We start from the raw sequence: 10120 nt of genomic DNA, 5'->3' as shown, positions 1-10120 counted from the left end.
TTTGCCATGTCTGTTTGACCGTTTGTGGTTTAACTCTGAGACCATACTTAAGTAGATAGGTAAGTACTAGAAATTAATTTTAGTGTAATTTAAATAAAAGTTAAATTCTGTAAAATTGTTTACATGTAAAGTAGGATCGATTTATTTTACTCATTTATTCTTCAACTAGCGGACGCCCGCGACTTCGTCCGCGTGGAAATCGATTTATACTTTCTACCCCTATTTCACTACCTCATATTTTTCCATGTTTCATATATAAAAAATAAACTAATAATTTGGATAGAAGCAGGCGTTACTTTGCGGAAGTTCATCATGATTATATAATGATTTATTTATTTTGCTATCATCCGCGAAAAGTCGACGAACCCATGCGACAACGTCACCCAGGTCCGGCAAAATACTCTCTACGTACGTTTCACCCCGAAACCGGAGCATCCTCAGGAGATGTTGACTCTACAACGTGCAATTGCCTTTGCAATTGCACGTTATAAAGTATCTTAAAACATTCTTGGTCTCAAATCGTGTCAAGTTTCATTTTAATTCATTTTGCAGTTTCGGCGTGATGCCCGGTCTACAAAAATAAAAAATATATATTTATGGCTTCAGTTTCGATTATTTATTGGCCTTCAACTAAAATTTTCAAATTATCTTCAATGTACAGAATTTGACCTGTTACAGCTGTTTTATTACTCGTATAAGTATAGAACACCGTTATAGGTAATGAAACTAAAATGAACCTTTACACACTAGGGTAGGGGTTAAAATTATTGAAACAATTTAAATAGTTGTTTTTTTTGTATAAATAATTCGTCCAATCGAAAACAAACATTTTCAGTCATCCAATCTATTCGTCTTCATATCCTAATGAAATATGTCTGTCTGTTGATATCATGCAAATTAACATCTAAATACTTAATCACTTTTGTTTTGATTGTTTAACATAAACAATCAAAACAAAATACGTCCCTAAAAACTTTTAACGTAATAAGTCATAACATAACAGTAATTTTATCGATTCAATATCACACCACGATGTCACATCCCTTGCACTCACACCCCCTACATAGGGAGGAACACGGTGGTTTTCCACCCTCTGCCCTTGGTTAACGCAATGTTAACCTACCACTTAACTAAATAAGGTACATAGTCGCTTGACTGTGCCGAATTCATGTTATTTTACATAATCATAGCTATGTATTTCCATGAAATAATCAGTAGAGCCTCATTCTTCCTTTCGATGGGTGTGTTAACAAACTGTATCGTTTCGAAAACCTCTAAAACGCGTTGAGTGTCACGAAATATCGATAAAAATGCGTGGCTTTGTGTGAAATAATGTGCGTTTGGACGTCCAGTGACACGTGTGTTGTGTACTGCATGTGATATCGATAAATTGGCTTTGATAACTTAATATGCAAAACCTACGCGAGTCCATGGAAAAGAATTAATGATCCCATGTTTTCGAGATCTGTCCGTCAGATTATTCATGGTAAGCATATCCAACCGATGACATTTCATTGTCAGGTTCTCTTTTTGTGTATGGATTATTGGATTTTGGCATACGATAATTAGTAACGATAATTGGATTTGTATTTTGTAACTTGTGATTGGCGCATCACTAGCTTACGGTTTTTTTGTTGGTTTTTTATGGATTAGGCAAAGACACGGTGTTATAAGTCCTAATTATAAACTGCTAGTTTATATATAAAATTAATAGAACGCAATGTTTCACTCGCGTGGTTCCCGTTTCCGTGGGAATACGTGAATAAAATAAAGCCTTTTCTCAGGGATAATGTAGAATTATAATGGTGAAAGATTTTTTTAAATTGGTTCAATAGTTTTATATTATAGGGTATTCAATGCATGCAATAAGCAAACAAACAATTAACTCTTTCTTCTTCTTATTGTCTATAATTAACAATAGATATTAAATATATTAAAATTTAAAAACAAACATGTACGCTGTACCTACGTAGTGTATGTATCTAGAAAGGTAGGTATACTAAAATGAGGTTAAGATAATTGTCTTGTTTCACTAACAACCACAGAACAAAGAATGTCCAGAATGAGTCACACAATCAGCGTGGTGAAGCCGGTGAAACCCATAAAAAAAAGTCACGCGTCTCCTTGACATCCGCTTATACCTACAAACTTTTTTCATAATTTGTATTTGAAAATGTAACACTAACAACAATTGCTTAAATTAATATTTATTTATTTATTTATTATTTGTACCACCAACAAAATTATATGTATACAGAATTAAAAAACTTAATAACTAGGGTATAGAAACACATATACGGCCACACATAAATATATTTAACGGCCTCCGTGGCGCAGTGGTATGCGCGGTAGATTTACAAAACGGAGGTCATGGGTTCGATCCCCTGCTGAGCAGATTGAGATTTTCTTAATTGGTCCAGGTCTGGCTGGTGGAAGGCTTCGGCCGTGGCTAGTTACCACCCTACCGGTAAAGACGTACCGCCAAGCGATTTAGCGTTCCGGTACGATGTCGTGTAGAAACCGAAAGGGGTGTGGATTTTCATCCTCCTCTTAACAAGTTAGCCCGCTTCCAACTTAGATTGCATCATCACTTATCATCAGGTGAGGTAGTAGTCAAGGGCTAACTTGTATAGAATAAAAAAAAAACATATAACTTTACTTAAAGGTAGTCACATCATGCATAAAGTGTAGGTGGTACTAACAATTAAAAATTAAGTGTTAAAAAAAAGTTAAAATATTAATTAACATAAATTTACACAAATTAAAAACAGAGAAAGAGAAAAAAAACAACAATAAACACTAGGAATTAGTTAAAAAATAAAGGAAACTGTTAATTTCACAACTACACTCAAAGGTTATTAATTTTAGTAAGTAACTTTAGTAGCCTCCCACCAGCCGACATTTAGCCGAAAATATTTCCATTCCAAATTACAGCCAAATCGCTTCAGGGTAAAAGAGGAACAAACATACTTACACACAAACTTTCACCTTTATAATATTAGTGTGATAAGAGCTGCGATAGCCCAGTGGATATGGCCTTTGCCTCCGATTCCGCAGGGTGTGGGTTCGAATTCGGCCCAGGGCATGCACCTCCAACTTTTCAGTTGTGTGCATTTTAATAAATTAAACATCACGTGTCTCAAACGGTAAAGGAAAAACATCGTGAGGAAACCTGCATACCTGAGAATTTTCTTAATTATCTTCGTGTGTGAAGTCTGCCAATCCGCATTGGGCCAGCGTGGTGGTCTAAGGACTAACCCCTCTCATTCTGAGAGGAGACTCGAGCTCAGCAGTGAGCCGAATATGGGTTGATAATGTTGATAGTGTGATAAAGCAGGTTGTAAAAAAGGGTATAAGAAAACCCGTTGAAAACTTATTACTGCTATTTTAGAAGTGCTCTCGCGTAAGCCGTAGGGTAAACTTACCTGTTTCCATTCCTCCACAGTTTTCCTTTCATATTGCCAGCGAACAAGGCTTAGCCGCACAGCCTTAAAGGCTTCAGCGCAGAATCGGTTTATAGGAAAGGCTTTTTTCAACCTGGGAATTGAAAAGAATTTGCGTTCAATTTCAAACGTTCGCAGTGCTTAGGTGTTCTGTGAAAATCCCTCAAAGGATTTTCATTGTTTATTAAAGGAAGTTTTCTTTTGGAAAATTTTATATTCACTAGCAGACGAACGCGAGTTCGTTTTCGCTTAAAAGCATTCGAATTTAAAGGACTAACAGTTTTCCCACTTACGCCCATAATTATTAATCAATGGTTACCTCTTCCAGAGTGGCCTTCTAAGCCGAGGTCCGAGTCTCATAGGAGACGCCCTTAGAGAGCCGTTCCGTCCTCTATCTTTCTTTCAGCCTTCGGGTCTCATCAGGCGATGCTTCTGCGCTCGCCCAACCCCCCCGGTGACGCCGTAGTGGTTCCGCAGGGAGCTATCGGCACCTACTCAGACAGAAAAAAAAAAATGTAAAAAATGTTTCATGGATTCTGGGATATTAATCCTCATTGCCGTGATAGTCCAGTGGATATGACCTCTGCCTCCGATTGGTTGTGGGTGTGAGGGTGTGGGTTTGAATCTGGTCCGGAGCCTTCCACTTTTCAGTTGTGTGCATTTTAAGAAATGAAATATCTTGTGTCTCAAACGGTGAAGGCAAACATCGTGAGGAAACCTGCATACCAGAGAATTTTCTTAATTCTCTGCGTGTGCGAAGTCTGCCAATTGGGCCAGCTTGGTAGACTATTGGCCTTACCCCTCTCATTCTGAGAGGAGACTCAAGCTCAGCAGTGAGCCGAATATGGGTTGATAATGATGTATGTAGAGCCTACTCTAGTTAAAAATCTTTTGCACGCCACTGGGCTACATGCCCCTGTTACATAAATAAATAATATTTATTTACTTATCCTTTTATATCAATTTCAAAGCAATCACTTTGAAGATGTTTTACAATCCAATCAGATTTCACGAATCTGTTCGCAAGTCAAATAGCTCTTATACGTACTCCCACTTGTATTTACCTTGACAGCAATACAAAGATGAAACAGCTGAACAAATAATTAGGGAGAGAAGTCAAAAATGTAATGCTCAGGCAAAGATTTTATTCTATAGACTGTGTAAACTTTCAAGCCCTATTTCACCACTTTAGGGGTTGAATTCTAAAAAAATTTGAATCACATTATATTTCGTATTTTTTTTATGATTTATAAAAGGGGGATGTCCATTCCCGGCCCAGACCTTTCGTCCCCGCCCCCCACTTTACATAAATCTAAAAAATACTTGATAATTTTTGTTTAATAATGAATAAATTACTTTATCCATAGCGGTTTGCTATAACTTTCCCCAAAAAATAAGTTTCACAACGATAATTGACAATATTATAGTTGTTTTATGAGATTTTTTGAAGACACGAACATGAACAGTGTTGCCAACTAAGTGAGTTATTTGCTTTAATCGATATTTAACCGAATAATAATAATCGATCTTTATCTAAGTGATTTTGTTGAATACAACTAAATCACCTGGAAAAACAATACAGATTGTAATAGACTATATATTATATATTATATAATATATAACTCTAAAAATGAAGGATTTTCCATACAAACTTTGAACCCCTATTTCACCCCCTTTTTATTTTCGCAATAAAAAGTATCCTATAACCTCCTCCATATTATGGTCTTAAACCGTGCCAAGTTTCATTTGAATTCATTGAATAGTTTCAGTGTGATGCCCGAATAACAAAAAAACACGGACAGACAGACAGACAGACAAAAAATCGAAGAAAAATATTTTTAGCTTCAATATCGATTATATAATGCCCCCCCTTTTTTTATTATTCTTTACAAGTTAGCCCTTGACTACAATCTCACCTGTAAGTGATGATGCAATCTAAGATGGAAGCGGGCTAACTTGTTAGGAGGAGGATGAAAATCCATACCCCTTTCGGTTTCTACACGGCATCGTACCGGAACGCTAAATCGCTTGGCGGTACGTATTTGTTGGTAGGGTGGTAACTAGCCACGGCCTCCCACCAGCCAGACCTGGACAAATGCCAGGGATGCTGCCCAGCCGGGGATCGAACCCAGGACCTCCGTCTTGTAAATCCACCGCGCATACCACTGCGCCACGGGGTTTATGTTCAGGAAGTGTAAAACTATATTATACTTACACATAAATAAAATATATGTAACTCCTAACAAGTTAGCCCGCTTCCATATTAGATTGCATTATCACTTACCATCAGGTGAGAAAGTAGTCAAGGGCTAACTTTTAAAGAATATAAATAAAATAGTTTGTATGGATGTATGTTTGTTACTCTATAAAGTCGCTACTACTGAAGCGATTTGGCTGAAATTTGGAATGGAAATAGATTTTACTCTGGATTAAAACATAGGCTTTTTATCCGAAAAAAATCCATGGTTTCCGAGGGTTTCAAAAAAATTCACGGTTTCCTAAGATTTGCGAAAACTGATGATTTTAATGATATGAATGTTTGTTACTCTTTCACGCCTTGACTACCGAACCGAATTAGCTGAAATTTGGTATTGAGATATATTATAGCCTGGATTATAACATAGGCTACTTTTTATCCCGGAAAAATCCATGGTTCCCGAGGGATTTGTGAAAAACTAAATTCCACGAGGACGAAGTCGCGGGCGTCAGCTAGTATATATATACTCCTAACAAGTTAGTCCGCTCCATCTTAGATTGCATCATCACTTACCATCAGGTGAGAATGTAGTCAAGGGCTAACTTGTAAAGATTAAAAATGAAAAAAATATTATAAATGCGAAAGTTTGTATGGATGTATGTTTGTTTGGATGATTGTTACTCCTTAACTCCGCTACTACTTGGAATGGAAATAGATTTTACTGTGGATTAACACATAGGCACACAAAAAAAATCCATGGTTTCCCGAAGGATTTGTGAAAAACTAAATTTTACGCGGACGACGTCGTCCGCTAGTGAGGTGTTATAGAATATTACATACATACAAGATACGCGCGAAAAACATAACCCTTCTTGTAGTCGGGTAAAAAATCTTAATAATCTAATTTAGATTTTCCGGATGCGGTAAAGAATCTTCTAAAAGATACCAATATACTCACGAACGTACATAAGCGGAAACTAAAGAATTATTTTTTGGGACAGCCTGTGTAGCGTCGCAGCACCGGTTCACTCACACTTTTATTTAACTACCCTATAATGATTATTCTTGGTATTTATCCTCTTCTGTTTGTTAATAATGTTCTGTTTGTTCCTAAATATTGTATTATGCAGTAATAACCAGTCCACAGTAAAACTAACTGTGGTTTGTGTTGCACTATGGTTAGGCTTAATTTCAATGTGTTGTTTGTTGAATAATAAATCTATACTTATAATAAATCTGTAGAGAGGTCAATTCTGTACATGAAATATATTTCCAAAATAACTATCAGGGGGTGATTATAGTATGCGCATTATCATCTGAGTCGTCCGGTCATAAAAGTCAAAAAAGATAGGAATGTGCAGCGCGCCTACCTGCGCACCCTAATTATCGATAAACGGCTACCTGCGCACGTGCTAATGATGAGTCAATAATGATTTGGACGATTCTGATTGGTCGGTTTCTAATGTAATTGCATTGCGTATTTTTTTTGCTATAAATGTGTTTACTGCAATTAAATAAATACATTCATGTGTTACTCGTTGCGCACTATGGATACTAATATATAATAAATTTGGCAGAAGACGAAGATTCTGATGATGAAGACTCAGATGAAGATTAATTTTATTTAGTTAATAATTATATAATATGAAATATGTATTATATTAAATCAAATATTGTTAATTTTTTTAATTTTGTGAACAAGATACGATAATAAACTTTACTTATCGATAATATGTCTTTCATTGTTACACCCTTCACTAGACGGCTCCATAAGACCCATAAGTGCAAGCGAGATAGATATAGAGAAATGATTTATGGCCCTAAGACTCAGTTGTTAATGCTATTAGTATAGTGATCGATACTGATGCCAAAAACGCAATCAGTAAAATTTTTGTCTGTCTGTCTGTCTGTATGTTCTTTATAGAAACAAAAACTACTGGACGGATTTTAACGAAACTTGGTACAATTATTCTACATACTCCTGGGCAGGTTATAGTATACTTTTCATTACGCTACGATCAATAGCAGCAGAGCAGTGAAGAGAAATGTTGAGAAAACGGGAGAATTTACTCAATTTTTTAAGCTTCCGTCGCGTGTACAGCCTTAATGGTTAAAGCTACATAGAAATCATATATGACGGAAATGTTCTCCTTAAAATGATCTATAAAAACACAACAGCATATATATGTCTATCTTTTATGGTTGACTCACAATAACACGTGTAACTCCCGATAGCTTAGCAGTTCCGAGCTTTCTAATTATATTTGTCTACTCTTATGTTTATAACACTCATCACTTATAATATTCTTTATTTATTTTATTCATCACAATAAAGGAGTGCAGCCCTAATGAGTAGGGTAGGGGTAGGGTAGGGTAGGGTAGGGGTAAGGTAGGGGTAGTGTAGGGTAGGTGTAGGGCAGGGGTAGGGTAGGGTAGGGGTAGGGTAGGGGTAGGGTTGGGATAGGGTAGGGTAGGGGAAGGGTAGAGGTAGGTTAGGGTAGGGTAGGATAGGGGTAGTTGAAAGTTTACAACGACTTTCACGCGGACGAAGTCGCGGGCGTCCGCTAGTAAATAATAAAATAATAATAAGATTTGCAAAGTACGGGTTAAAATAGCGTAGTTTCGCTTTATTATTATTATTACAATGTAGGTCGTCTTAGATTGGATATCCAGAGCTGAGGACAATGGAAAATTACTAACAATAACTCTGGAATCCGCCTAGCTACCATTTTATAACAACACAAAGTTGAAAAATCTAATTTATTTTACCATTACCTTTATTCAAATCTTAGGTATCTATCCACAACGATATTTTATACTAAAGATATGTCACTAGCGCATCAAAACTGAGGCGGATAAATGTGCATAATTGTCTTAACTTCATTTAGTCGCTTAATAAACAACGAAAGTTATTTAGATACATTGAGTGTGAAAGTAAAATTTAATCCATAATCTCTCTTAATCTGGTGCTTCCCGGAGAAATAAACTTAGAGAGATTTTCGGGATTTGCCGCCAATAGGGATGATGACAGTTTTTTAAATTGTATATAAATTTAGAGTATGCTAATAGTAAAGCAATTTTGTAAAAGTAACAGGGTATCTGCGATCATTACTTTCGGAGATACAGGGATTTAAAGGGTCAGATTTGCGGCGCTGCCGCGGAAAAAGACCCCATACAAAATGGTAGGAACTTATAACGTCGTAGGCAATTAATGATCGTTACATTTGTATGGGCGTTTAAACAAAATTAACAATGACCCTATTTACCCGAATGTATCATAAAAATCGATATATTCAAACCTAGTCATCATCCCCATTGGACCCCCCAACAAAATTTAATACAGGGCATCCAAGGCAAGCTACGCCATTGCACGTAACATATCTGATAGTACAAAATCGTTGGACTTTTACAAATTCCGTGAGAACCATGAATTTTTTCGTGCAGTGGGTTATTATTAATAACTTTGAGAGAAAACAAACAACGGCGCTGAAATTTTATATGCTGATAGAAACAACATTATATAACTTGTATCAAATTGCAGCTTTTTTGACATGAGCGAAATAGCGTTATAAACAACATATCCAAAAAGCAGCGACTTTGAATGGGGATGATTTTTATGATATATTCGCGTAAATAGGGTCAATGTTAATTAGTTAACAAAAAAAATACATAAAATACATAAAAAGCAAAGATTGTCTGGATATTTGCAAAATAAATGAGATTATAAAATTTCAAAATCTTTTATCGTAATTAGATGAAAATTCATACAGTTTTAGCTTCCTTACATTAAATGTGACATTTTTTAATATGTGAACTATAAACATAAACGCACAAATAACAAAGATATTAGTAATTTTGTTTGAACGCACATACAAATCTAAGGATCATTATGTACCTACGACGTCATTAGTTCGTGCCAACAAATCTAACGATCATTATGTACTACGATTAGTTCGTGCCATTTTGTATGGGACGTTTTTCAAGGATCCGCGACAGCGCTGCAAATCTGACCATTTAAATCCCTGTAGCTCCGAAAGTAATGATCGCAGATACCCTGTTACTTTTACAAAATTGCTTTACTATTAGCATAATTAATTTATATACAATTTAAAAAACTGTTATCATCCCTATTAATTCCATTTCCAGGCTAAACTGACTGGACTAATTTTGTATTTAGCGAACAAGTTACTGTATGTCAGAACACAGTTTTAATCATGAGTAATAACAACGTTGTGTCCTTCTGTGATAAAAAGGGACTAACATGACCGCGTTATTTGACACTATAGTTAGAAGGCTTCCGAGGCGCCGGTAGCGACGACCTCCCTACTGAGTGCCAGTGCCGGATTGCCTTAACCGCCCTCGGGCCCAAAGTAGCGCCTTTTTCAGCACCTAACATACGTGTAATAAAATAATGTAAAAAAAAAAACTAAATATTACAATTTTTTTTTATTCTTTACAAGTTAGCCCTTGACTACAATCA

At 36.1% G+C, this 10120-nt stretch overlaps 1 protein-coding gene across 1 annotated transcript in view; it reads left to right on the top strand.

The window, feature by feature from the left end:
- The first annotated feature begins 1231 nt into the window (after positions 1 to 1231).
- LOC112052951 (glutamate receptor ionotropic, kainate 2) overlaps positions 1232 to 10120 on the top strand; it is a 50184-nt gene continuing 41295 nt past the window's right edge. The window contains exon 1 of the mRNA XM_024092201.2: positions 1232 to 1486. The gene's annotated coding sequence lies outside the window, so the exon portion shown is untranslated. The remainder of the gene's footprint in view (positions 1487 to 10120) is intronic.

This window comes from Bicyclus anynana, chromosome 26 (assembly GCF_947172395.1).
Source record: "Bicyclus anynana chromosome 26, ilBicAnyn1.1, whole genome shotgun sequence".
NCBI classification, from domain to species: Eukaryota; Metazoa; Arthropoda; class Insecta; order Lepidoptera; family Nymphalidae; genus Bicyclus; species Bicyclus anynana.
Note: the sequence above shows the minus strand (reverse complement) of the source record. Positions and strands in the feature narration are given on the sequence as shown.